Below are 23431 nucleotides of genomic sequence, written 5' to 3'. Positions count from 1 at the left end.
TAAACCAAGTGCACATGGAAAAAGCCCAGAGTTTGTGTCTAAAGATCATGGCACTAAGCAAATAAATATATATATGCAATGTGATCAAAACGAAGTGCATGCACACAAACACACACACATACACACCAAGACTAGAAGGAAATATGTAATTGAGTATGGTTTTCTCCCAGTGATAAGAATTAGGGCAGTTTCTCCTTTATACTTTTGCATAAATTTCCCAGATTTTCTACACTGTTTATGTTACTTTTGTAATCAAGAACTTTATTTCCAAAAGAAAAAAATTTTAAATCAGAGAGATGAAATAAAGAAAAAAATGGGAAACAAAGGGATAACAGACTAGGAGAAAACATTTGTAATATATAAAACAAAGGATTTGTATCTGCAACATATAAAGGATGCAATAAATCAAAAAGAAAAAAATTCACTAGAAAAATGGGCAAATGTAAATAGGCAGTTCACAGAAAGAAAGTTATAAATTGCCAGTAAGAATACAAAGAGATGCCCAACCTCAGCAGTAACCAGGGAAATGGAATTAAAACAAACTGGCAACAATTTTCAAGCTTCATAATATCAAAAGAATGTAAATTGGCACAGCCCCTTTAGAGGGCAATCAGACAACATCTATTAAATCCATGTCTCAGCAATGCCACTTCTAGTTATCTACTATAATCCCATGTTATGGAGGTATGAACAAGGATAATTGTTATGATGCTGCTAATAAAGAAAATTTGGTATCAGCCAAAATGCCCACCAATAGGGCAATGGCTAAATAAAATATAGAAAACTCTTACAGTAAAGGAATTCTGTAGAGAACTTTAAATAAGTGACCTTGATCTATATGTTAATTTAGATCTCAAAATCATATTTTTGAATGAAAACAGCAAGTTGCAGCATGAGATTGATTGTTTCATATCTTATAAAAACTCTCCTAAAAATGCATAATTTCAGTCTAATCATGAAAAATCATCAAATAAGCCCAAATTGAGGAATATTCTACAAAATACCTGACCTAGATTCTTCAAAATTGATAAGGTTATAAAAGCCAGGAAAAGACGTGAGAATTATCACAGATTGAAGGAGACTCAGGAAACAAGACAATTAAATACAATTTGAGATCCTAGATTAGATCCTGGAACAGAAAAGGGACATTAGTGGGAAAACTGTTGAAACTCTAATAAAAGTCTATAGTTTATAGTATTGTACCAATATTAACCTCTTAGTTTTGGTCACTGAACCAGAGTTACGTAAGCCATTAGCATTAGGACAGGCTGAGTGAAGGCCACATTGGAACTTTCTGTACTATCTTTGTAACTCTTCTGTAAATCTAAACTTATTTCAAAGTCAAAAGTTAATATAAAACACAGACATACATACCATAATTTCTTATCATCCTGCTATAGACAATATATGTGTACCCATCAAATTCATATGCTGAAACCTCAGCCCCAATGTGATGGTATTTGAAGGTGGGCCTTTGGGAGGTAATTAGATTGTGAGGGCAGTAAACAGAATTAGTGCCCTTATAAAAGAGATCCCTGAGAGCTGCCTACTCCCTTCTGCCCTGTGATACACAGCAAGAAGAGAAGACAGTTGTCTCTGAACCAGGAAGTGGGCCTTCACCAAACACTGAACCTGCTAATACCTTGCTCTTGGGCTTCCCAGACCCTAGAACTGTAAGAAATAAATTTCTATCATTTATAGACCACCTAGTCTCTGGTATCCAGTTACATCAGCCCAAACTAAGACTTTCAAAACCGATTGTAAGGCTATAGGCCAAACTCTTAATCAGAGGTTATCTTTAAAGATAAGGGTAAAAACCAAGATTGTGGGTAATGTTCAAAGGGGGTATTAGCTTTAGTTGTAATGTTTTAGCAGGTAAAAGCACTCGTGCATTGCTTTTTAAATCAAATATTAAGTTTAAAAAAAAAAGCGAAAGTACAAGATTCTTGGTCTCACGACTTTCAGGAGTAAGACAAGCCATGCCAACTATGAAACAACCTTCTAATAGAAGGTTGGGGAGCCTACAGAAGCAAAGAAGAGCCTTAAGTGGCTTGCTTGGTGTCTCTGTCTTGACACTGGCTAAAAGGCTCAAGTAGTACTTGGCAAGAAAGACCATCCCACTGTGGCCTTGGATGGCTTCTCACCAAACTTCCTGCCTAAGAACCCACATGGCTGCCCTACCCTTCTGATTAACACTATTTTCCCCTAGAATACCATAAACTCTGAGTCACCCAGAATGTGAGCTGCATTCATAGGTCTCTCATCAGTGTTCTGCTTCTTGGCAGAATCCCTCAGAGAAATGAAAGCATTGCTCAACATCCTGGCCTACGGCCTAGAAAGAGCCTGCCCCCAAAGCTTTCTCTCAGGAAGTATTCAGTCATAGATCCAATCAGCCACCTTGCAAGTCTCCTCTCTTTTTCATCTATCTTTCTCTAACAGCACAGTGTCAGCACTTAACTGTAATAATGCCAGTACAGGTATTATGTGAGGAGACAATTAATCAGAAAACATTTAGTCCAACTAGAAACATCTAGTTCAACTTGAGAGACAGGACATCCATGTAGGACTTAGGAGCACCTACATGAGTTCAAAAGCATGCACTGAGCTCCTACCATGTGCCTCACACTGATCAATAGAGACATGAGTTTCTACCCTCATGCACATTTCTGACTGCCTAGAAAGATGGACTTTAAATAAACAAATAATAATTTTACTACAATTCTGGTAACTGCTATGCAGGAAAAATAAAAGATGCTTTGAGGGAGAACAAAATAGAGGGTCAGCTTTGGGGCAGGGAGAGGGTCAGGAAGCATTTCTCTAAGGAAATAACATCTTAGCAGGGACCTGAATAGATGAATGAAAGTGAAGTTGCTCAGTCGTGTAGTCCATGGAATTCTCCAGGCCAGAATACTGGAGTGGGTAGCCTTTCCCTTCTCCAGGGGATCTTCCCAACTCAGGGATCGAATAGAACTTTCTAAAGTAAAAAAAAGTGAGAGAGGAGCTTACTTGGAGGAGTAGAAAAATCGTCAAAGAGGGACCTGTGGGCACAAAGGTCCTGAAGTAGGGCTGGACCTTGTATATCTGCAGAATGATCAGCAGCCTAAGAAAAAGGGAGAAAGTGGCCAAAAAATGATCCAGAAGAAGGCGGAACCAGACTTCGCAGGGCACTGTAGATCAGATAAATGATCTGCAGGCTTATTGTAAGTACCTGATGGCATAAAGCAGAGGAGTGGCAGAGGTCACGTCTGCAGTTTCAATCAATGGGATGTAACCAACCGATCAATAGCCTCATACACTCATGAAAATTAACTCATTTGAATCAAGCAAAGAACTCCCAGATGCTTGTTGGAAACTTCTGTTGGGTGTATACAACATGAGAGAGACAAGATCTGCAACTTTTATCACAATCCTTCTATTTATCGAACATCTTCCACACTTAACCCCAGAGTTGCTGAGCATCTATTTAAGAAATTAGACGCTTAGGTAAACATGAAATCAGGTCATTAGAAGACCCACACTACATCAGTAGCCCTGGAGAACTTCAGAGTTTTGCGATAGATGGATTCCTGAGGAGACAGAAGAGTAAGAATCAAATACATAGAGATACTACTTCATACATACTTTAAGGAAGAAAAAAAAGAGGAGGTAAGTGTTGGTGAGGATGTAGAGAAACTGGAACCCTCCTGCATTGCTGGTAGGAAAGTAAAATGGTGCAGCCTTGGTTGGTGGTTCTTCAAAAAGCTAAACATGTGCATGCTTGCGTGCTCAGTCACTTCAGTCATGTTCAGCTCTTTGTGACCCTACGGACTGTAGCCAACCAGGCTCTTCTGTCCATGGGATTCTCCAGGCAAGAATACTGGAGTGGGTTGCCATGCCCTTCTCCAGGGGATCTTCCAGACTCAGGGACTGAACCCGCAGCTCCTACACTGGCAGGCAGATTCTTTACCTAGTGAGTCCTATCTCAGAGGGCTGATGTGAGAATTAAAAGGTACACTGTATGTAAAGTACATTTCGTAGCTCCTAATAATATATGCTTAATATTTGTTCTCTCCCTCCTGACAATTTCTCAGAAAAAATGAAGGAGACTAGATACTGCCCATGGTATCAACTAGTTCTAAAATAGTAACAGAAATAACAAACTTATTGCTGGATTTAATTAAATGGCTCAGAATCTAAAGGTGATGAAGCTGGTAAAATATTAGAATGTGTTTCTTTCGGATCTTTGAGCCCAAGAGGATTTTAAAAAAACAAAACAGATGATTGAAAAAAAAATCAAGGTGATTTTCTAAATGAACCAAGTTTGAAATAGTAATATATTTTCATAATCCTAAACCAAGTGTGTGAAAATTATTAGTCAACCAGTTGTGTCCGACTCTGTACCCCATGGACTGTGGGCCACCAGGCTCCTCTGTCTGTGGAATTCTCCAGGAAAGAACACTAGAGTGGGTTGCCATTCCCTTCTCCAGGGGATCTTCCCAACCCAGGGACAAAACCCACATCTTCTGCAGCTCCTGCATTGCAGGCATATTCTTTACCACTGAGCCATCAGGGAAGCCCCTAGAATTACCATACGACCCAGCAATTTTACTTTTGGGTATATACCCAAAAGAACTGAAAACAAGGATTCTAATGGACACACACACACACCAATGTTCATAGTAGCTAAAAGGTGGAATGAACCCAAATGTCCATCAACACATGAATGGATAAACAAAACATGGTACATCCATACAACAGACCAGCCATACAAATAAATGAAGTTCTGGTGCATGCTACAACATGGATAAACCTTAAAAACATTATGCCAAGAAAATAGTATACCAAGTAAAATAAGCCAGGCACAAGGACAAATAGTATATACCACTTCTGTGAAATATCTAAAACAGGCAAATTCATAAAGACAGAAAGTAGATTAGAGGTTAGCAGCGACTGGGGCAGTGGGGAGGAATGGGAAGTTATTGCTTAATGGGTCCAGAACATCTGTTTGTGATGATGAAAAAGTGTTGAAAACAGGCAGTGGTAATGGTTGCATAACACTGAGAATGTACTTATGCCACTGAACTGTACACTAAAATATGGTTAAAATGACAACTTTCATATTATATATATTTTACCATAGTAAAAAAAATTCAAAGGAGGGATGGATTGGGAGTTTGGGATTAGTAGACGGAAATTATTTTACACAGAGTAGATAAACAACAAGATCCTACTGTATGGCACAGGCAACTATATTCAATATCCTGAGATAAACCATAATGGAAAAGAAAAAACACATGTTTATTATACAGATAAAAATATTAAAAAATAAAATGGAAAAGAAATTTTTAAAAAAGAAATCAAATACATAAGTAGGACCATTTCCTCTATGTTCACTGAGCTCATTTCAAATTGTCACTTTTCAGTTGCTGGTCCCCACATCCCTCCATAAAAGCACTATTTATGTTTTGAACTCTATTCATGGCCTTAGCTTTAATGTAACTCAGAAAGGCCTTCCCAATCTCACTACCCCAGCATTTTCTTTCATGCTGTCCACACTTTCCCTCCCCTTCCCACAACGGCAGTTAAATGTTTGTGTGTTTGTGTCTTCAATATCTGCCTTCTCATTAGGTTGTAAGCTCCAGAGAAGCAAGGGCAGTCTTGTCCACTGTGTCTTATCTCATCCCCTGAGAGTGAGTACAGCACCTACCCCAGGGTCTGGTACATTGTAGATTCCATATATATTTTTACATAAATAAATTAGCACCTAAATGTGTTATAGGATTGCGAGTGGATTTTATTTTAATGTCTTTCACAATGCCTTGAGTTTGATTAAATTATTTAAAAAAACAAAGAAAGCACATCAGGGCTCTCATTCTTACATTCCCATGGTCTTCCTTGTGACGTCTTCAGCAGTCTCTTAGAGCGGGAACCTGGATGAGACACTAGTACCATTTGTTTCCAGGTAGATCTGTTCCATCACCAACCATTCAGATTTTGGTTCCTAAATGAAAAGTTGTTGGGCTTAATTAAGATGGAACACTCTTTGCTGTGGGACCAGAACTGCTAGCCCCCTGGCATTTCACAAGTTCAGGTTAAGCAGCATCTATATTAAGAACACATCTGCAACAGTGGCTCATTAACAGCAGCGGTTCTTAGAAAAATCAGGAAGCCTGTATAGTGTTCTTTATGTATGTTCTATAGTCCCACCTTCCTAGGGAAAGAATGGTGCCTCTTGGTCACATCAGAGACTCAGGCCTGCATCTTAGCCATCCTCTCCAGTCCTGGGCTCATATCGAACCCTGCTTGGGTCCCACCCTAGCCCTTCCCAGTGATATTGAACAGTATTTCCCCTGTCTTGCTGATCCTGTTCGTGAGGCCAATTGTCTTGCTGTAACTCACTGTGCACACTGTTCACTGAACCCATGGTAGGCAAGACATGAGCTGAGAGGCAGGAAGAAAATGTGAGGAGCCATAGGAATCACAGACTTATTTATTCTCTCCTGGCTGGCAAGCAGCCGTAGCAGCAGACTAACATAACATAACATAACAATGTAACATACTATAACATAACCATACAGCCATAACATAATCTCTCTCCTGGCAGCAGCAAAAAGGGTCTCCTCAGGTGGAGCTTATATATGCTTACAGAACAAAAGTAGCCTATGGCCAAATGTGTACCTCCTGATGGGCATGCCCAGTGCTATAAGTGCTCTCAGCTGCTACATAGTCATTATTTACAAAACACAGGGTTAGAGCAAGAGGCCTTGGGGCGAGAGAGCCTGACCACTCCATCTTGGCTAATCTGCTCTTTCCTTGCATCCCCCGTTTGGGAAATTTATCTGAGGACTTCCAAAGTATATTTTGAAATGACTAGTTCTGTGAGATGTGATTAGATATTCCTTGAAAAAAAAAGTTCCATTCTTAGAGAAATCATGAAAGGTCTATTTAAACTCTCAGCGCTTGCTTGAACACTTATTATAAATGCCCGGGACAGCACATCTACTTTGTCTTTTGAAGACTGGGCCTTCGTAAGCAAGAAAATGGCTCTAGTTTTCACAGCGAAGAGGTGAGGCCTCATCCAAGGATATACAACAAGGGTTTGTACAGGGATTTGTAACAGGGATGCTTTATTTTCTTTAGTCAATGGTTCTCAGACAACAACCAAGAATAAGGGTTGCTTTTCAAAAAAGCCAATTCCAGACCCCATCCCAGTCTCTGGCTGTGTGGCCTGGGAATTAATATTTCAACTAGCTCCCCAGGTAATTCTGATGCAGGTGGTCTACATATTCTCTGAAATTGCTATCTACCACAGCCTGCCCAGAGGACAGGAATCGATGTTGCCATGGCAACAGCCAATCTGTGCCACCTCCTGCCGCCTGCTGCCTGGGCAACAACTGACTTGTTGGGTCTCTTCCTTCTTTGCAAGTCCAAGGAGCCACTGTGAACAGCAGTCTTTCAATACTGTGGAAACTATTCAATTGAGCCACACAAAAGAAATTGACTCATAACTGTAAGATCTTGGATTATAAACTATGTCACAGCAGCTTCAGAGCACGCATCTTTTAGTCTGCTTTCTTGGCTTCTCTACAGATGTCAGATACTATCCCTGGATGATTGCATTTCACTGGAAGAGGGTGTAGTCCCTGAGACCCACACAGTTTTCCAAGCCTGCCACGAGCTTGGGTCCTCCCTTCTCAGTATCTATAGCACTCTTGTAACAAGGGTCCTATTAGTTAAAAGTAAATAAATCTTCTCTCATTTGAGCAATGGAGAGTTGAGTTCATTACTTCTTCTTACATCCAAACAATTATTTTGAACTATTTTTGGGGTCCAATGCTAACTGTCTGAAAGAAAATCCATGCTAATTGAAAAGAGAATAGGTTAAGTACCAGGATTTGTATCTAAACCCTTAGATAGAAGAGAATAATGGCCTAATCCCCAGAACCTGTGACACTGTTGCAATTATAGAGCAAAAGAGAATTAAGGTAGCAGATGAAATTAAGTTGCTAATCAGCTGACCTTAAAAAGGGAGTGTAGTCTGAATTTTCCAGGTGGATTCAATGGAATCACAGGATCTTTCAATGTAAAAGAGGGAGAGACAAGAGTCAGTGTCAGTGATGCAATGTAAGAAAGAGTTGGCTGGCTGTTGCTGGCTATGAAGATGGAAGTGGGCCATGTGCTGAGGAATACCTGCAGCTTCTAAAAGCTGAAGGTAAGGGGATTGATTGTTCCCTGAAGCGTCTGGAAGGAACATAGGAACATGGCCAAATAAGACTTTGACTTTAGGCTTCCCTGGTGGTCCAGTGGTTAAGAATCTGCCTTGCAATGTGAGAAACACGGGTTCGATCCCTGGTTCCAGAAGATTCCATAACCAGGGAGCAACTAAGCTTGGTGCGCCACAACTACCGAGCCTACACACACTGGAGCCCTCAAGCTGCAACTATTGAAGTCCAAGCATCCTAAAGCCTGTGCTCCACAACAAGAGAAACCACCACAATAAGAAGCCCATGCACCACAACTAGAGAAAGCCCGGGCACAGCAACCAAGACCCAGCATAGCCAAAGAAAAAAGGCCCTGACTTTAATCCACTGAAACCCATTTCACACTTCTGCCCTCCAGAACTAAGATAATACTTTGGTGTTGCTTTAAGCCATGAATTTGTGATAACTAGTTACATCAGCAATGGGAAACTAATATACAGGGAATTAGGAATGGAGATCAGAAACAGACACAGACTAGAGAATTAAACAAATGTGGGTCTCCTTGCTCAGAGCTTACTATCTTATCTCTAATAGTGGTCCAGGGGAAACTCTTCATTCTGAGTTTTCCAGGAGGAAAATTCTGCAGTATTAAAAAAAAGAGAGAGAGAGCAATTATATTTCTTATGAGTTAAATTCATGCACATTTCTTTTTTGGTCCCTTCAGTGTTGGTATTTTGTTTGCTTCTCCTTTTTTTTTCTCTTCCTGTAGTATAACACAAATGTACATGTATACAGAGAAATGCACAAAAATCACCTTCACAAAGTAAACACATCTATGTAACCACTGCCCAAATCAAAATACATAACCAGAAGCTTCAAAACTCATCTCCTGCCCCCTCCCAGGCACTACTTCACCTCCCACTGATAATCACTACTCTGACTTTCAATCTATAGATTAATTTTTGCCTGTTTTTGAACCTTACGTAAGTGGACTCTTACATACGCATGCCTTTGTGTCTAGCTACTTTCACTTAACATTATAGTTATAAGATGCATCTGTATGTAGCAACTGTTTGTCTATTTTTATTGCTCTATAGTATTTCACGGTATAAATATAAAGTAACTCACACATTTTTTTAAAAAAGAAAAATTGTGCATTAAAAGTGGTTTCACCCCCTTCCAGGGCTTTTCAGATTCTTTACCTGCTAATAAGTAACTGTAAATCCCAAAGCAAGAATAAAACACCCAGTTTCTCAAACGTATTTGACCATGAAACTTTTTTTTCCTACAAAGCATCTTATAAGACTAATATTTTGTAGGACATGCTCCAGGAAACCCTGGTCTGGAGCAATGGTTTTCAAACTGTGCTCCTCAAAGCTCTAGGGTCCCAGATAGTGACTCAATACTGCTTAAGGGATAAGAGTTAGGTCAACTGGATCCCCATTTCTGCTTAAACACACCCTCCACTTGTAAGAAGGGATTTCACATATATGGGGTGTATGTATGTATTAACTGCCCATGTGTATATGATTGAAAAAAAAGGGTGTGGCTGCTTTAAAACTTGTGTTTGAAAAAACACGTGTTTTCATGTGGCGGACCTCCCAGAAGGCTTCTGCACAGACTCCAGTTCCAAGCTACAAGGACTTGCTGACCTTATCCAGAGTTCATCACTTTTACCATTACTGACTTGCCAAGTTCTGTCCAAGGACTATCCACTGATTCTCCTAGTGGTGTTGTGGAAAGGGCTCAAAAAAGATCATTGACAGCTGTTCAACAAAGATCAAGCAGATTAGTCCATAGGGAGCTTCTGTCCATAGAGTCAGAGGCTGAAAATAGATCATTACATGCCACAAAAGTCTGAAATTGCTTCCAACCAGGCACCATGGTTTAAGGATTAAGAGCATGGACTCCAGAGCCAGACTCCTTGGTTTCAGCTTCTGGCTCTGTCACTGACTAGCTGTGACCCTGGGCAAGTTTTTCAATACCCTCACATCTTAGTTTTCTCATCTTTAACATAGAGGTGAAGATAATAATAGCATGTACCTCATAGGCTTGATGAGGATGAAATGAGATCATGTTTGCACAGCAATTGATACCGGGCTGGGCATCTAGAAAGCACCACATAATGTTTGTTAAATAAAACCAAACTGGTTCTATGAACTCATGGGTGGCAAAGCCCAACTCCACGCATTTTAATTATTCTACGGTTCAATGTTTTACCACTGCCCTTGAGTGAGACTCTCTCTATGGCCATCCACGCCCCTTATGAGTTAGGATCACATGGCCCTCCAAAATGGTGAGGGTTACCAGACTCAGGATTCCTTGGATCAATAACATTTCAAAAGCCATTTGGGGAATTCACTCATGGTAACCATTTTAACTATGCCATTCAGGACATGAAAATAAACTACTGTCTACTGTCACTACTATTTCACAAAAGGCAATTTCAACACCAAAGAAAGTAGGAAATACATAATCTCAGAATAAAAAACAGGGCTTTAGATTAAATTGACCTTAGTTTAAAAAAAATCACGCCCCTGTTCTGGTTTTTCCATTTCATCTTGAGCCAGTGGCCAAGGGCCAACCTCTGTCTGTGACCCAGCATTTGGCTAACAGTGCTCTTGTGTGTCCCAGGACACATGGGCCATTATCGCTAAACATTTCCCTGAATGTCCAAGTCTCAAAGCTAGCAATGAACACCCCAAACTGTGCAAAACCAGAAGGCATTGGCTAATGATCCCAGGTAGCACTGCTATGCTCAGAGGTAATGTAATGGATTACAGGGGAATTGGCTAGAGTTTAGTTGTTCATGATAGCGTTTGAGGTGCCTTTTAGAACCATGGCTTGATTCCAAGGAGCCAAGAAAGAGTGAGCTACCTGGGTGTTCTAGGAAAAACCTCAGTCTTTCCACCTGTGTTTTTCCTTTACTCTCACACCACCACCACACTACAACACTTCTGACACCAGATCTGCAGGGTTTTCCCCCACACCAAGCGATTCTCTGTGACACAGTGAGGTGTTCTACAATTAAACTCAATTTTGACTCTATCTACTAAAGACAGCATCAGATCCCACAGGTTAAAGACTCAGTCCCATGAGACTGCCTCCCCTTCCCACCAACCAAGTTTCAGATGCCAGTCACAAGTAGTAGGCCCCTCGATTATCCACAACGTCTGTCTCTTTGCTGTTCAGTTGCTAAGTCATGTTCCACTCTTTGTAACCCCATGGACTGCAGCACACCAGACTCCTCTGTCCTTCACTATCTCCCAGAGTTTGCTCAAATTCATGTCCATTGAGTTAGTGATGCTATCTAACCATTTCATCCTCCACTGTCGCGTCTGTCAAACTTGGCTACAAACTGGAGGTCCCCATGACCTCTTCCTCCTTGGATTTGATTATTTGCTCAGAGACACACTTACTTACATTTACCAATTTATTTAAGGATACCACTCTAATGGCAGAAAGTGAAAATGAACTAAAGAGCCTCTTGATGAAGGTGAAAGAAGAGAGTGAAAAAGCTGGCTTAAAACTCAACATTCAAAAAACTAAGATCATGGCATTCAGCCTCATCACTTCATGGCAAATAAATGGGAAAAAAGTAGAAACAGTGACAGATCTTATTTTCTTGGGCTCCAAAATCACTGTGGACAGTGGTTGTAACCATGAAATTAAAAGACGCTTGCTCCCTGAAAGAAAAGCTATGACAAACCTAAATAGCATATTAAAAAGCAGAGCTATTACTTTGCCAACAAATGTCAGTATAGTCAAAGCTATGGTTTTTCCAGGAGTCATGTATGGATGTGAGAGGTGGACCAAAAACAAGGTTGAGCACTGAAGAATTGATGCTTTTGAATTGTGGTGCTGGAGAAGGCTCTTCAGAGTCCCTTGGACAGCAAGGAGATCAAACCAGTGAATCCTAAAGGAAATCAACACTGAATATTCATTGGAAGGACTGATGCTGAAGCTGAAGCTCCAATACTTTAACCACCTGATGTGAAGAGCCAATTCATTGGAAAGGACCCTGATGCTGGGAAAGATTGAGGGCAGGAGGAGAAGGGGGTGACAGAGGATGAGATGGTTGGATGGCCTCACTGACTCAATGGACATGAGTTTGAGCAAACTCTGGGAGATAGTGAAGGACAGAAAAGCCTGGTATGCTGCAGTTCATGGGATCGCAAAGAGCTGGATATGACTTAGCAACTGAACAACAACAATGATAAAGGACACAGATGACCAGCCAAATGAAAAGACACTTAAGGCGAGATCTGGGAGAGTCTGAGTACAGAAGTTTTTGTCCCAGTGAACTAGGAGTGTATCAGCCTCCTAGCATGTGGATGTGTTCACCAACCTGGAAGCTCCCTCAGCTCCATACCTTTGAGATTTTTATGAAGGCTTCATCACCTAGGCACGACAGATCATTAACTCCATTTCCAGCCCTTCTCCCTTCTGTAAGAAAATTGGAGGCAGGGATGAAAATTCCAAGCTTGTAATCCTAGCTTGGTCTTTCCAGTTAGGTCATCCAGGAGCCATCCAGGCCCCACCAAGAGTCTCATCGTTAGAACAAAAAACACTCCCATCTCCAAGGAAACTACAAGAGTCTGGGGAGCTCCATGCCGGGAACCAGGGAAAGAGACCAATATATGTTTTCTATTACCTCACTCTGGGTGCACAGACACAGTGAGAGAGGCCAGGATGGGGAGTCAGGACTCAGGGGCTGTCATGCTGGCCCTGCTGCCGACCTAACTGTGTAATTTTCGGGGAGGCCCTCAACCTTTCAGAGGCTTGTTTTTCTCTTCTACAAAATGGGGGCAGTGATGCCTGCTTTGTATTTCTCAAGGTTGTTTTGGGACTCATATAAGTAAAGGCTGTGAATATGGTGCTGAAGCACCAGAAAGGAATGCATATTTGTGACTCTCACTCCCCACCCCCTTCTAGTCAGGGCCCCAAGTTTCCCCACCAAGTTTATACCAAGGATCCTTCCCTCCACCCTCTCCTCCAGCCCAAGTAGGACTCCACAGTACAACACCCTAGGGTTGACTCCAAGGCCTTGGGTTGGAGCAGTGGGGTAAGGAGAAGTCAATTTTTTTCTTACTCACAGTCCTGGTCCCCCAGGTCGCTCCAGGAAGGAGGGAGCTGCTAAGTATTAAACATTCAGAAATCCACAATCACTCTCGGAATTCCAGCTTAGCGAGCCTGTTCAATAATGCTTCCTGCTAAACGAACAAAGAATGATAGCAGAAGAATGCTAGGAAACATTCCATCCCTCTGGCTCCAAACAGTCCTGGCAGCTCAACTTGTTAAATCAATGAGTTATATCTGGAAGAAACTTCAGATCCATGGTTCTTAATTCTGGCTGAACATTAGAATCACCAGGGGAGCTTTTAATAAATACCCATGCCTGGCTTCCTCACACTAATTAAATCAGAATCTTTGGGAGAGGGTCCTAGACATCAGTATTTTTAAAGCTCCCCAGATGACTGCAAGGTGCAACCTAGTTTGAGAACCACTACTATAGAGGATCCAGGTCAAACACCTCACTTTACAGAAGGAAAAACTGAGGCTGTGGGAGTTTAAGAATTTTGTCCCTATTTAAGATAGGGATAGAATAGGGTCGTTATACAGGTAGTTGCAGAAGTCCCAGTATGGGACTATAGAGAGGGAAACCTAGGAAACGATGGGAGACCACTGTAAGTTCATGATCGCTCATGGTACATGGTAGAATGAAGCAGGCTCACCCATAAAGCCATAAATAAAAGCACGAGATATGCCCCAGGTTATTAGGTGAAAGAAAAATGTCACCATCCTTCTACTGATTTAAAAACACTATGACAGTCCTAGTTTGATCTCATAGGGTCAGACAATCTCCTGCCCATTATGAAGGAGGAGCTAGTGAAGTAAGTAGACTGACATCTACTTGAAGAAGGCGGTCTTTTGCCCCTCCCCCACTTTCCTTTGATTATAAAATTGTAGCCCACTTAATCCTCAGGGCAGAGCCCCATCACCTACCTGCTTGTCTCTCTCTCACAAGCATCTTGTATTAACAAATCTACTTCTTGCCTATCCCTCTGCCTCTTGCTGAATTCCTTCTGCACTGAGACACAAAGAACATGAGCCTCAGTAAGTCCAGACATTAGATGAGTGATTTTAATTAAAAGACTGTGGGTTCGAAGTCCCAATCTGAGGTACACAGTTTCAGCACAACTGATTAGAGTTTGTGATATCAATCCAACAAGTTGATGATAATTACATTTCATTATTGAGCATTTACTCTGGGCCAAAGTAAGCATCAAGCACTTTACAAACATAATCTCAATAAACCATAATAATTTTATGAGAAAGTTGAGGCCCAGGGAGTTTTAACTAGTTCTCTTAAGGTCAAAACAACTGAACAGTGGCAGAGATTCCAGTTCAATAGTTCAACTAAGTTTGAGATGTGTTCAGATGAAAAGACAGGGATAGGGTCTTACCCTTAAGAAATTTACTGTCTACCTGGAGGGACAGGACACAGGTGAGGCAACACTTAAAACACGCTTTGTTAACTGTTCTAGTAAAAGTCAACAATGGAAGGACAGGGAAGTCACCTAACTCCTAAAGGTCAAAGAAGTCTTCTTAGAGGAGGAAGTATTGAAGAAGTCTTAAAGGTGAATAAAAGTTTAGTGAAAAGCAAAGAGGAAGAGAAAGTGGGACTGGCCAGTGTAAAGAATGGTGAATGCTCAGAGCTATGCAGTAATTCTTAATGACTTGATAAGTACACTTGGGTGGAGCTATCACCAAGAGGTGAGACCGAGGAAGTACAGAGACTAGATCATTAAGGAGTCTGAAAGAGGGAACCATAGCAGGATTATAAACAGAGAGTGGAAGGATATAAATGCATGTGTGTAAAAGGTTATTGCAGCATATGATATCAAGAGCACAGGCAACAAAAGAAAAAACAGATAAAGTAGATTATATCAAAATTCAAAACTTCTGGGCATCAACGTACACTCTTAACAGAGAAAAAGGACAACTCATGCAATGAGACAACAACAACAAAAAAATCCAATTCATAAATAGGCAAAGGACTTGAACTGGTTTTTCTTCAAAAAAGATATATAAATGCCTAATAAGCAGATGAAAAGATGTTCAACAACACTAATCATTAGGGTAATTCAAACCAAAACCAAAATGAGATATCACCTTACAGTCAGTAGGATGGCTATAATTAAAAACAAAAAAAAATAGAAAATGACAAGTGTTGGTGAGAACGCGGAAAAACTGGAACCCTTCTGTATTTCTGGTGAGAGTGTAAAATGGTGCAGCTGCTGTGGAAAACAGTAGGGCAGTTCCCCCAAAAATTACAAATAGAATTACCATATGGCCTAGTAATTCTACTTCTGGATATGTACCCAAAAGAATTGAAAGCAGGATCTCGAGAGATATCTGTCCACTCATGTTCATAGCAACATTACTCATAATAGCTGAAAGGTAAAAGCAACCCAAGGTCCATCTAGTCAAAGTTATGGTTTTTCCAGTAGTCACGGATGGATGTTGTAGTTGGACTATAAAGAAAGCCGAGCACCAAAGAACTGATGCTTTTGAACTGTGGTGTTGGAGAAGACTCTTGCGAGTCACTTGGACAGCAAGGAGATCTAACCAGTCCATCCTAAAGGAAATGAGTCCTGAATATTCATTAGAAGGACTGATGTTAAAGCTGAAGCTCCAATACATTGGCTACCTGATACAAAGAACTGACTCACTGGAAAAGACCCTGATGCTGGGAAAGATTGAAGGCAGGAGGAGAAGGGGATGACAGAGGATGAGATGGTTGGATGGCATCACTGACTCAATGGACATGAGTTTGAGTAAGCTCTGGGAGTTGGTGATGGACAGGGAGGCCTGGCGTGCTGCAGTCCATGGGATCGCAGAGTAGGACACGACTGAGCGACTGAACTGAAAAGCAACCCAAGTGATGAGTGAATAAATAAAATGTGGTATACATGTGTACAAGAGACCATTATTCAGCGTTAAAATGGAAAAAAATTCTGGTACATGTTACATTATGGATGAACCTTGAACCTCACTGTGTTAAGTGAAATAGCTGTGCTGTGTGCTCAGTTGCTAGTCTCCTCTGTCCACGAAAGGACAAATATTGTATGAAGTACCTAGAGTAGTCATATTCATAGAGACAGAAGGTAGAATGATGGTTACCAGGAGCCAGGGGCATGGGTCAATTCAGTTCAGTCCCTCAGTCACATCCAAATCTTTGCAACCCCATTGACTGCAGCACGCCAAGCTTCCCTGTCCATCACCAACTCCTGGAGCTTGCTCAAACTCCAGGTGATGTCCATCAAGTCAGTGATGCCATCCAACCATCTCGTCCTCTGTAGTCCCCTTCTCCTCCTGCCTTAAATCTTTCCCAGCATCAGGGTCTTTTCCAAAGAGTCAGCTCTTCACATCAAGTGGCCAAAGTATTGGAGCTTCAGCTTCAGCATCAGTCCTTCCAGTGAATATTAAGGACTCTGGTTTGATCTCCTTTCTGCCCAGGGGACTCTCAAAAGTCTTTTCCAATACCACAGTTCAAAAGCATCAATTCTTTGGCACTCAACTTTCTTTTTGGTCTAACTCTCACATCTGTACATGACTACTGGAAAAACCTTTGACTAGTCAAAAAAGCTTTGACTAGACGGACTTTGTTGGCAAAGTAATGTCTCTGCTGTTTAATATGCTGCCTAAGTTGGTCATAGCTTTTCTTCCAAGGAGCAAGCGTCTTTTAATTTCATGGCTGCAGTCACCATCTGCAGTGATTTTGGAGCCCCCAAATAATAAAATCTGTCACTGTTTCCATTGTTTCCCCATCTACTTGTCATGAAGTGATGGGACCGGATGCCATGATCTTTGTTTTTTGAACGTCAGGTTTTAAGCCAGCTTTTTCACTCTTCTTTTTCACTTTCATCAAGAGGCTCTTTAGTTTCTTTTAGGCTCTTTTCTGCCATAAAGGGTGGTGTCATCTGCATATCTGAGGCTATCGATATTTCTCCCAGCAATCTTGATTCCAGCTTGTGCTTCTTCTAGCCTGGCATTTCGAATGATGTACTCTGCAAATAAGTTAAATAAGCAGGGTAACAACATACAGCCTTGATGTACTCCTTTCCCAATTAGGAACCAGTCCGTTGTTCTGTGTCCAATTCTAATTGTTGCTTCTTGACCTGCATACAGGTTTCTCAGGAGGTAGGTAAGATGGTCTGGAATTCCCATCCCTTTAAGAATTTTCTACAGTTTGCTATGATCCACGCAGACAAAGGCTTTAGAGTAGTCAATGAAGCAGAAGTAGATGTTTTTCTGGAATTCTCTTGCTTTTCCTATGATCTAATGGATGTTGGCAATTTGATTTCTGGTTCCTCTGCCTTTTCTAAATCCAGCTTGAAGATCTGGAGGTTCTCAGTTCACATACTGTTGAAGCCCAGCTTGGAGAATTTTGAGCATTACTTTGCTAGCGTGTGAAATGAGTGCAACTGTGTGGTAGTTTGAACATTTCTTTGGCACTGGAATGAAAACTGACCTTTTGTAGTCCTGTGGCCACTGCTGAGTTTTTCAAATTAGCTGTTCAGTGCAGCACTTTCACAGCATCATCTTCTAGGATTTGAAATAGTTCAACTGGAATTCTATCACCTCCACTAGCTTTGTTCGTAGTCGTACTTCCTAAGATCCAGTTCACTTCGCACTCCAGGATGTCTGGCTCTAGGCAAGTGATCACACCATCGTGGTTATCTGGGTCATTAAGATCTCTTTTGTATAGTTCTTCTGTGTGTTCTTGCCACATCTTCTTAATATCTTCTGCTTCTGTTAGGTCCATACCGTTTCTATCCTTTATTGTGCCCATCTTTGCATGAAATGTTCCCTTGGTATCTCTAATTTTCTTGATAAGATCTTTCCCACTCTATTGTTTTCCTCTATTTCTTTGCATTGATCACTGAGGAAGGCTTTCTTATCTCTCCTTGATGTTCTTTGGAACTCTGTATTCAGATGGGTATATCTTTCCTTTTTTCCTGTGCCTTTCACTTCTCTTCTTTTCTCAGCTATTTGTAAGGCCTTCTCAGACAACCATTTTGCCTTTATGAATTTCTTTTTCTTGGGGATGGTTTTGATAACCGCCTCCTGTACAATGTTATGAACCTCCATCCATAGTTCTTCAGGCACTCTGTCTATCAGATTTAACCCCTTAAATCTATTTGTCACTTCCACTGTATAATCGTAAGGAATTTGATTTAGGTCATACCTGAATGGTCTAGTGGTGTTCCCTACTTTCTTCAATTTAAGTCTGAATTTGGCAATAAGGAGTTCATGATCTGGGCCACGGTCAGCTCCCAGTTTTGTTTTTGAGATGGATGGTGGTAGTAATTTCACAACGTGAATATACTTGATGCCACTTAACCATACAGATTAAAATAGTAAATTTTATGTTATGTGGATTTTACCACACAAAAAAGTAGGACAACAGCTTTAATATGAAAACGCAAAGAGGAGATCACTTAAAAAGCTAATGCCCAGGGGCAAAGAATCCAGTAAGAGCCTGCTAATGTAAGACAGTGGCAGGGGAGATGCAGGGGACATACACTAGAGATCTCTAGGAGGTGAGTGGCTGGATGGGGTGTCAGAAAGAATGAGGAGCTGAAAGGCTACTCCCAAAGTCCTGATATGAAGGAGTGATGAACACTGGTATCCATCACCAAGACAGGGCCCACAGAGTTGATGGGAGAGGAACAGGCTTCCGAGAAGATGCTGAGTTCAGCTTTGGACAAGCTGAATTTGAAGTACCTGAAGACTGTGTGCTGTGCTTAGTCGCTCAGTCACGTCCGACTCTTTGCAACCCCATGGACTGTAGCCTGCGAGGCTCCTCTGTCCATGGGGATTCTCCAGGCAAGAATACTGGAGTGGGTTGCCACGCCCTCCTCCAGGGGATCTTCCTAACCCTGGGATCAAACCCAGATCTCCCACATTGCAGGCAGATTCTTTACCATCTGAGCCACCAGGAAAGCCCATCTGGAGAATATCCAGCGGCACTATCTTAAAGGAATCAGATATACTACAAATTGATCTCAGAAGGTTGGATATTTTATGTATGATAATAGTATTATGGTTATTTTTTAAAGTTTTTATCTTTTGTAGAAAATAGGGGTGAAGGGGACAGGGCTGGCCATGGCGTGATTGTTCTCAGGGCCGAGTTATGGTACACAGAGATTCATTATGCAATTCTATCTAGTCTGGGGACTGATAAAAAAATCACCATAATAAAAAGTTTAGAAAACAACAATAAAGAGAGATGTAAAACTGTAGGGCAGAAATAAAGACATTATTTTATTATCAACAATAATAATACAAAGGACTACCACTTAGGGAGTCTCTGTGGCAGGCACCTTGCTGGGCCCTTTACAGGTACTTTTCATGACAACTCATTTTACTAAAGTTCAGAGATGTCAAGTGTCTTGCATAACAAGTGGCAAACTTTAGATTATATGAGGTATAATCAGAGGGAGCAAATAAAACAGGAAGCTAAAAGGGCTAAACAAGGAAAAGTATGGACTACTGACATTTGAGAATAGGAAAAGGACCTATACCTACCAGTTATAAAGTAGGCGGTGGGTAGAGCACTTTGCAAACCAAGAAGGAACAGAGATTCACAAAGAAAGGAGTGGCTCTTATTGTCAAATACCACACAAAGTACAGGCAAGAGAGCAACTAAAAACTGCTCACTAGTTTTTCACAGTTAGGAGGCTGGGTTTACCTCAAGCCTTGGGAAGAACTGCCATAGTGGTGGGGCTAGAAACCAGGTTGGGACTAAGTGGGTAGCACATTGGGCCTACTCTTGTGATAAGATATGCTGTGAAGGAAACTTGAAAAATTGGTGTGATATTGTGATTTATAATAAGAAATACATATTTGGTCTTCATGCATTTCTAGCAGAGCTTCTAAAACCCCTGGAATTTCCTAAGTGATGACAGTGATAAAGATATCTTTTGTTAATGAGGTAACTCTTGGACCACACCTAAAGGTTGGGGTTGTCTGCCAGGAGAATCGACCATGTTTTTAGTGGGGTGGAACTCTTCCACACTTCTGACCTCTAGGGATGGGAGAGGGGGCCAGAGATCAAATCAGTTACCAATGACCAATGATTTAATCAATCATGCTTATATAATGAAGCCTCCATAAAAAACCAAAAGGATGGGGTTTATAGCACTTTCAAGTTGGTGAATATCTCTTTCCATGTGGCTATCTCTGAGTTATATCTTTTAAAAATAAACCAGTTTAAAAAAAAAAAAAAGAACCTCCCTAGTGGTCCAGAGTTAAGACTGTGCTTCCAGTGCAGGGAGCGCAGGTTCAATCCCTGGTCAGGAACTAAGATCCCTCAGGCTGGCATGGCCAAAAAAATTTTTAAATAAATAGATAAAGACCTCAAAGAACACACAACTAAACCAGTGATTTAATAAGTAAAATGTGTATCTGAGTTCTGTAAGCCACTCTAGCCAATTAATCAAACCCAAGGAAGGAGGGAAAGAGGAGAGCGAAAAAGTTAGCTTAAAACTCAACATTCAAAAAACTAAGATCATGACATCTGGTCCCATCACTTCATGGCAAGTATAAGGGGAAAAAGTAGAACGGTGGCGTATTTTATTTTCTTGGGCTCCAAAATCACTGTGAACAGTCAACGCAGCCATAAAATTAAAAGACTCTTGTTCCTTGGAAGAAAGCTATGACAAACCCAGACAGCGTATTAAAAAGCAGAGATATCACTTTGCCAACAAAGGTCCATACAGTTAAAGCTATGGTTTTTCCAGGAGTCATGTATGGATATAAGAGTTGGACCATAAAGATGGCTGAGCACTTTATGAATTGATACTTTCCAATTGTGGTGCTGGAGAAGACTCTTCAGAGTCCCTTGGACAGCAAGGAGATCAAACCAGTCAATCCTAAAGGAAATCAACCCTAAATATTCATTGGAAGGACTGATGCTGAAGCTGAAGCTCCAATACTTTGGCCACCTGATGAGAAGAGCTGACTCTCTGGAAAAGACCCTGAATATGGGAAAGACTGAGAGGAGGAGAAGGGGGTGACAGAGGATGAGATGGTTGGGTGGCATCACCAAGTCAATGGACATGTGTTTGAGCAAACTCTGGGAGATAGTGAAGGACAGGGAAACCTGGTGTGCTGTGTTCCTGGAATCTCAAAGAGTCGGACACAACTGAGAGACTGAACAAAAACAAGGACGGAGGGGGTTGTGGGAACCTCTGACTTACAACCAGTTGGTCAGAAGCATAGATCACACCTGGGGTTTCAACTGGCACCTGAAGGCAGTTGGGCAGTCTTGTGGGATTGAGCCCTTAACCTGTGGGCTCTGATGCTATCTCTCGGTAGCTCGTGTCAGAACTGAATTGAGTTTCAGGACACACAGCTGGTATCCAAGGATGGTTTGGTAGTGTGGGGAAACCTCCACACATCAGAATTGGTCCTAAACCATAATTAGCTAATAACTAGAGGAAGGTAGCCCCAAAGGTGAGAGAAGCTTGACCGTGTTGGTGTGGGGGAGGGAAACAGCCAGAGGAGGGACTGAAGACAGAAGAAAGGGAGGTGACGACGGCACAGTGCTGAGGGATCGGGAAGGGTGGAATCCAGCCCCCAGGTGACAGACTGCCTTGGACAGAAAGAGCAGCACCTCCCTGCGGAAGGGGAAGAAGAAAGGAGGCTATTTGTGGGCTGGGGCTTAGAAAAGGGATGAGGGAGTCACGACATTAGAGAGCAGGTGAACTGGGAGTGGGGGCAGTGAGTAAGCCAAAGGCAAGGAGGGGTTCTGGCCAGAGACCGGCACGTTGGCATTTCTGAGCTGGAGCAGTCATGACGAGGTCCAGGGTGTGCCGGGCTGAGGTGGCAGTTGTGGCACCAGAGTTAAAAGGTCAAGAATTATGACATGGATGATCCTGAGGAAGAGATCTGAGGGGGAGAAAAAGTCTGGTGGGTTCCATCCTCAGAGAGATCAGGGGAAAGCAGTTCCCTGGTTTAAGACAGAATCACATTTTGAGATTTTGAAAAATAATTGTAAGTCCTAACTCACGGCTAGTATAAACACCTCTTGCCAAAATGTAAATCTGTAGCTTCCTCAAGAGTAGACCAAATATTTAGATCCCATAACAGACCAAAACCGTGAAGCAAGAAACCTACATGATTAATCCTGGCTCTGTCAGTTACCAAATGGGTTAAATCTACCTTTCTGAGTTAGACTGGGGCCTGCTCTCCATTCATTCATTCAGCAAACATGCCTTCTTTCTGCCAGGTCCCAGAGATTGAACAACAAATGATCTTTAGGAGCTCACAAATAAGCAGAGGAACCAATCCCGACAATGTGAAAATTCTAGGGCAGAGGTAGGTTAGAAAGTGCAGTGTGGCTGTGTGAACACAAAGACAGGAACCTAGATGGGGGAAGAAGCACAGAAGAGCTAACATGAGATGAATCTTAAAGAAGGAGCAGAGTGCACCGGTCTGAGAATTGCAAGAACGGCATTCTTTGGAAGAGGGACAACATGAGAAAGGGCACCAAGGGCCAGCTTAGTCATGAAATATAACAATCTGGTTTGGTAGAACTGCAGTTCTTAAATGGTAGTCTGCACAAGAATTGGCCTCAAGTATCACTAAAAAGCAAGTTTCCAGCCCCTGAGAGCAATGGATTTGGTAGGCCTAGGAATCTGCATTTTTATTATTTTTTATTTATTTTTTCTAAATTTCAGCTCCCCATGACAATCCTTATTCTTTTATTAAAAAAAAATAGTCTCTTATTTTAAAATTTTTTATTTAGTATTTATTTATTTTTGACTGCCTTGAGTCTTCATTGCTGCATGGGCATTCTCTAGTTGCAGCGAGCAGGGGCTACTCTCTAGCTTCAGTGAGCAGGCTTCTCACTGCAATGGCTTCTTGCTGTGGAGCACAGGCTCTAAGGTGTGTGAGCTTCAGTAGCTGTGGCACACGGACTCAACAGGTGTGGCTCCCAGGCTTAGTTGCCCCGTGGCATGTGGGATCTTCCCAAACCAGGGATCAAACCATGTCTCCTGCACTGGCAGGTGGATTCTTAAACCACACTGGACCACTAGGGAAGTCCTAGAACTTGCATTTTTAAAACAAATGTCCTCTATGCTTCTGAGGACAGTTCACACTGCAAAACTCTGGGCGAGAGCACAGAGTAGCTGGTGGGAAGGAGTGAAGGTTGGGATAAGGCAGAAATTTTGGTC

The sequence above is a fragment of the Giraffa tippelskirchi genome, chromosome 2 (genome assembly GCF_054371585.1).
Source record: "Giraffa tippelskirchi isolate mGirTip1 chromosome 2, T2T-mGirTip1v1.2.pri, whole genome shotgun sequence".
Lineage (NCBI taxonomy): Eukaryota > Metazoa > Chordata > Mammalia > Artiodactyla > Giraffidae > Giraffa > Giraffa tippelskirchi.
Note: the sequence above shows the minus strand (reverse complement) of the source record.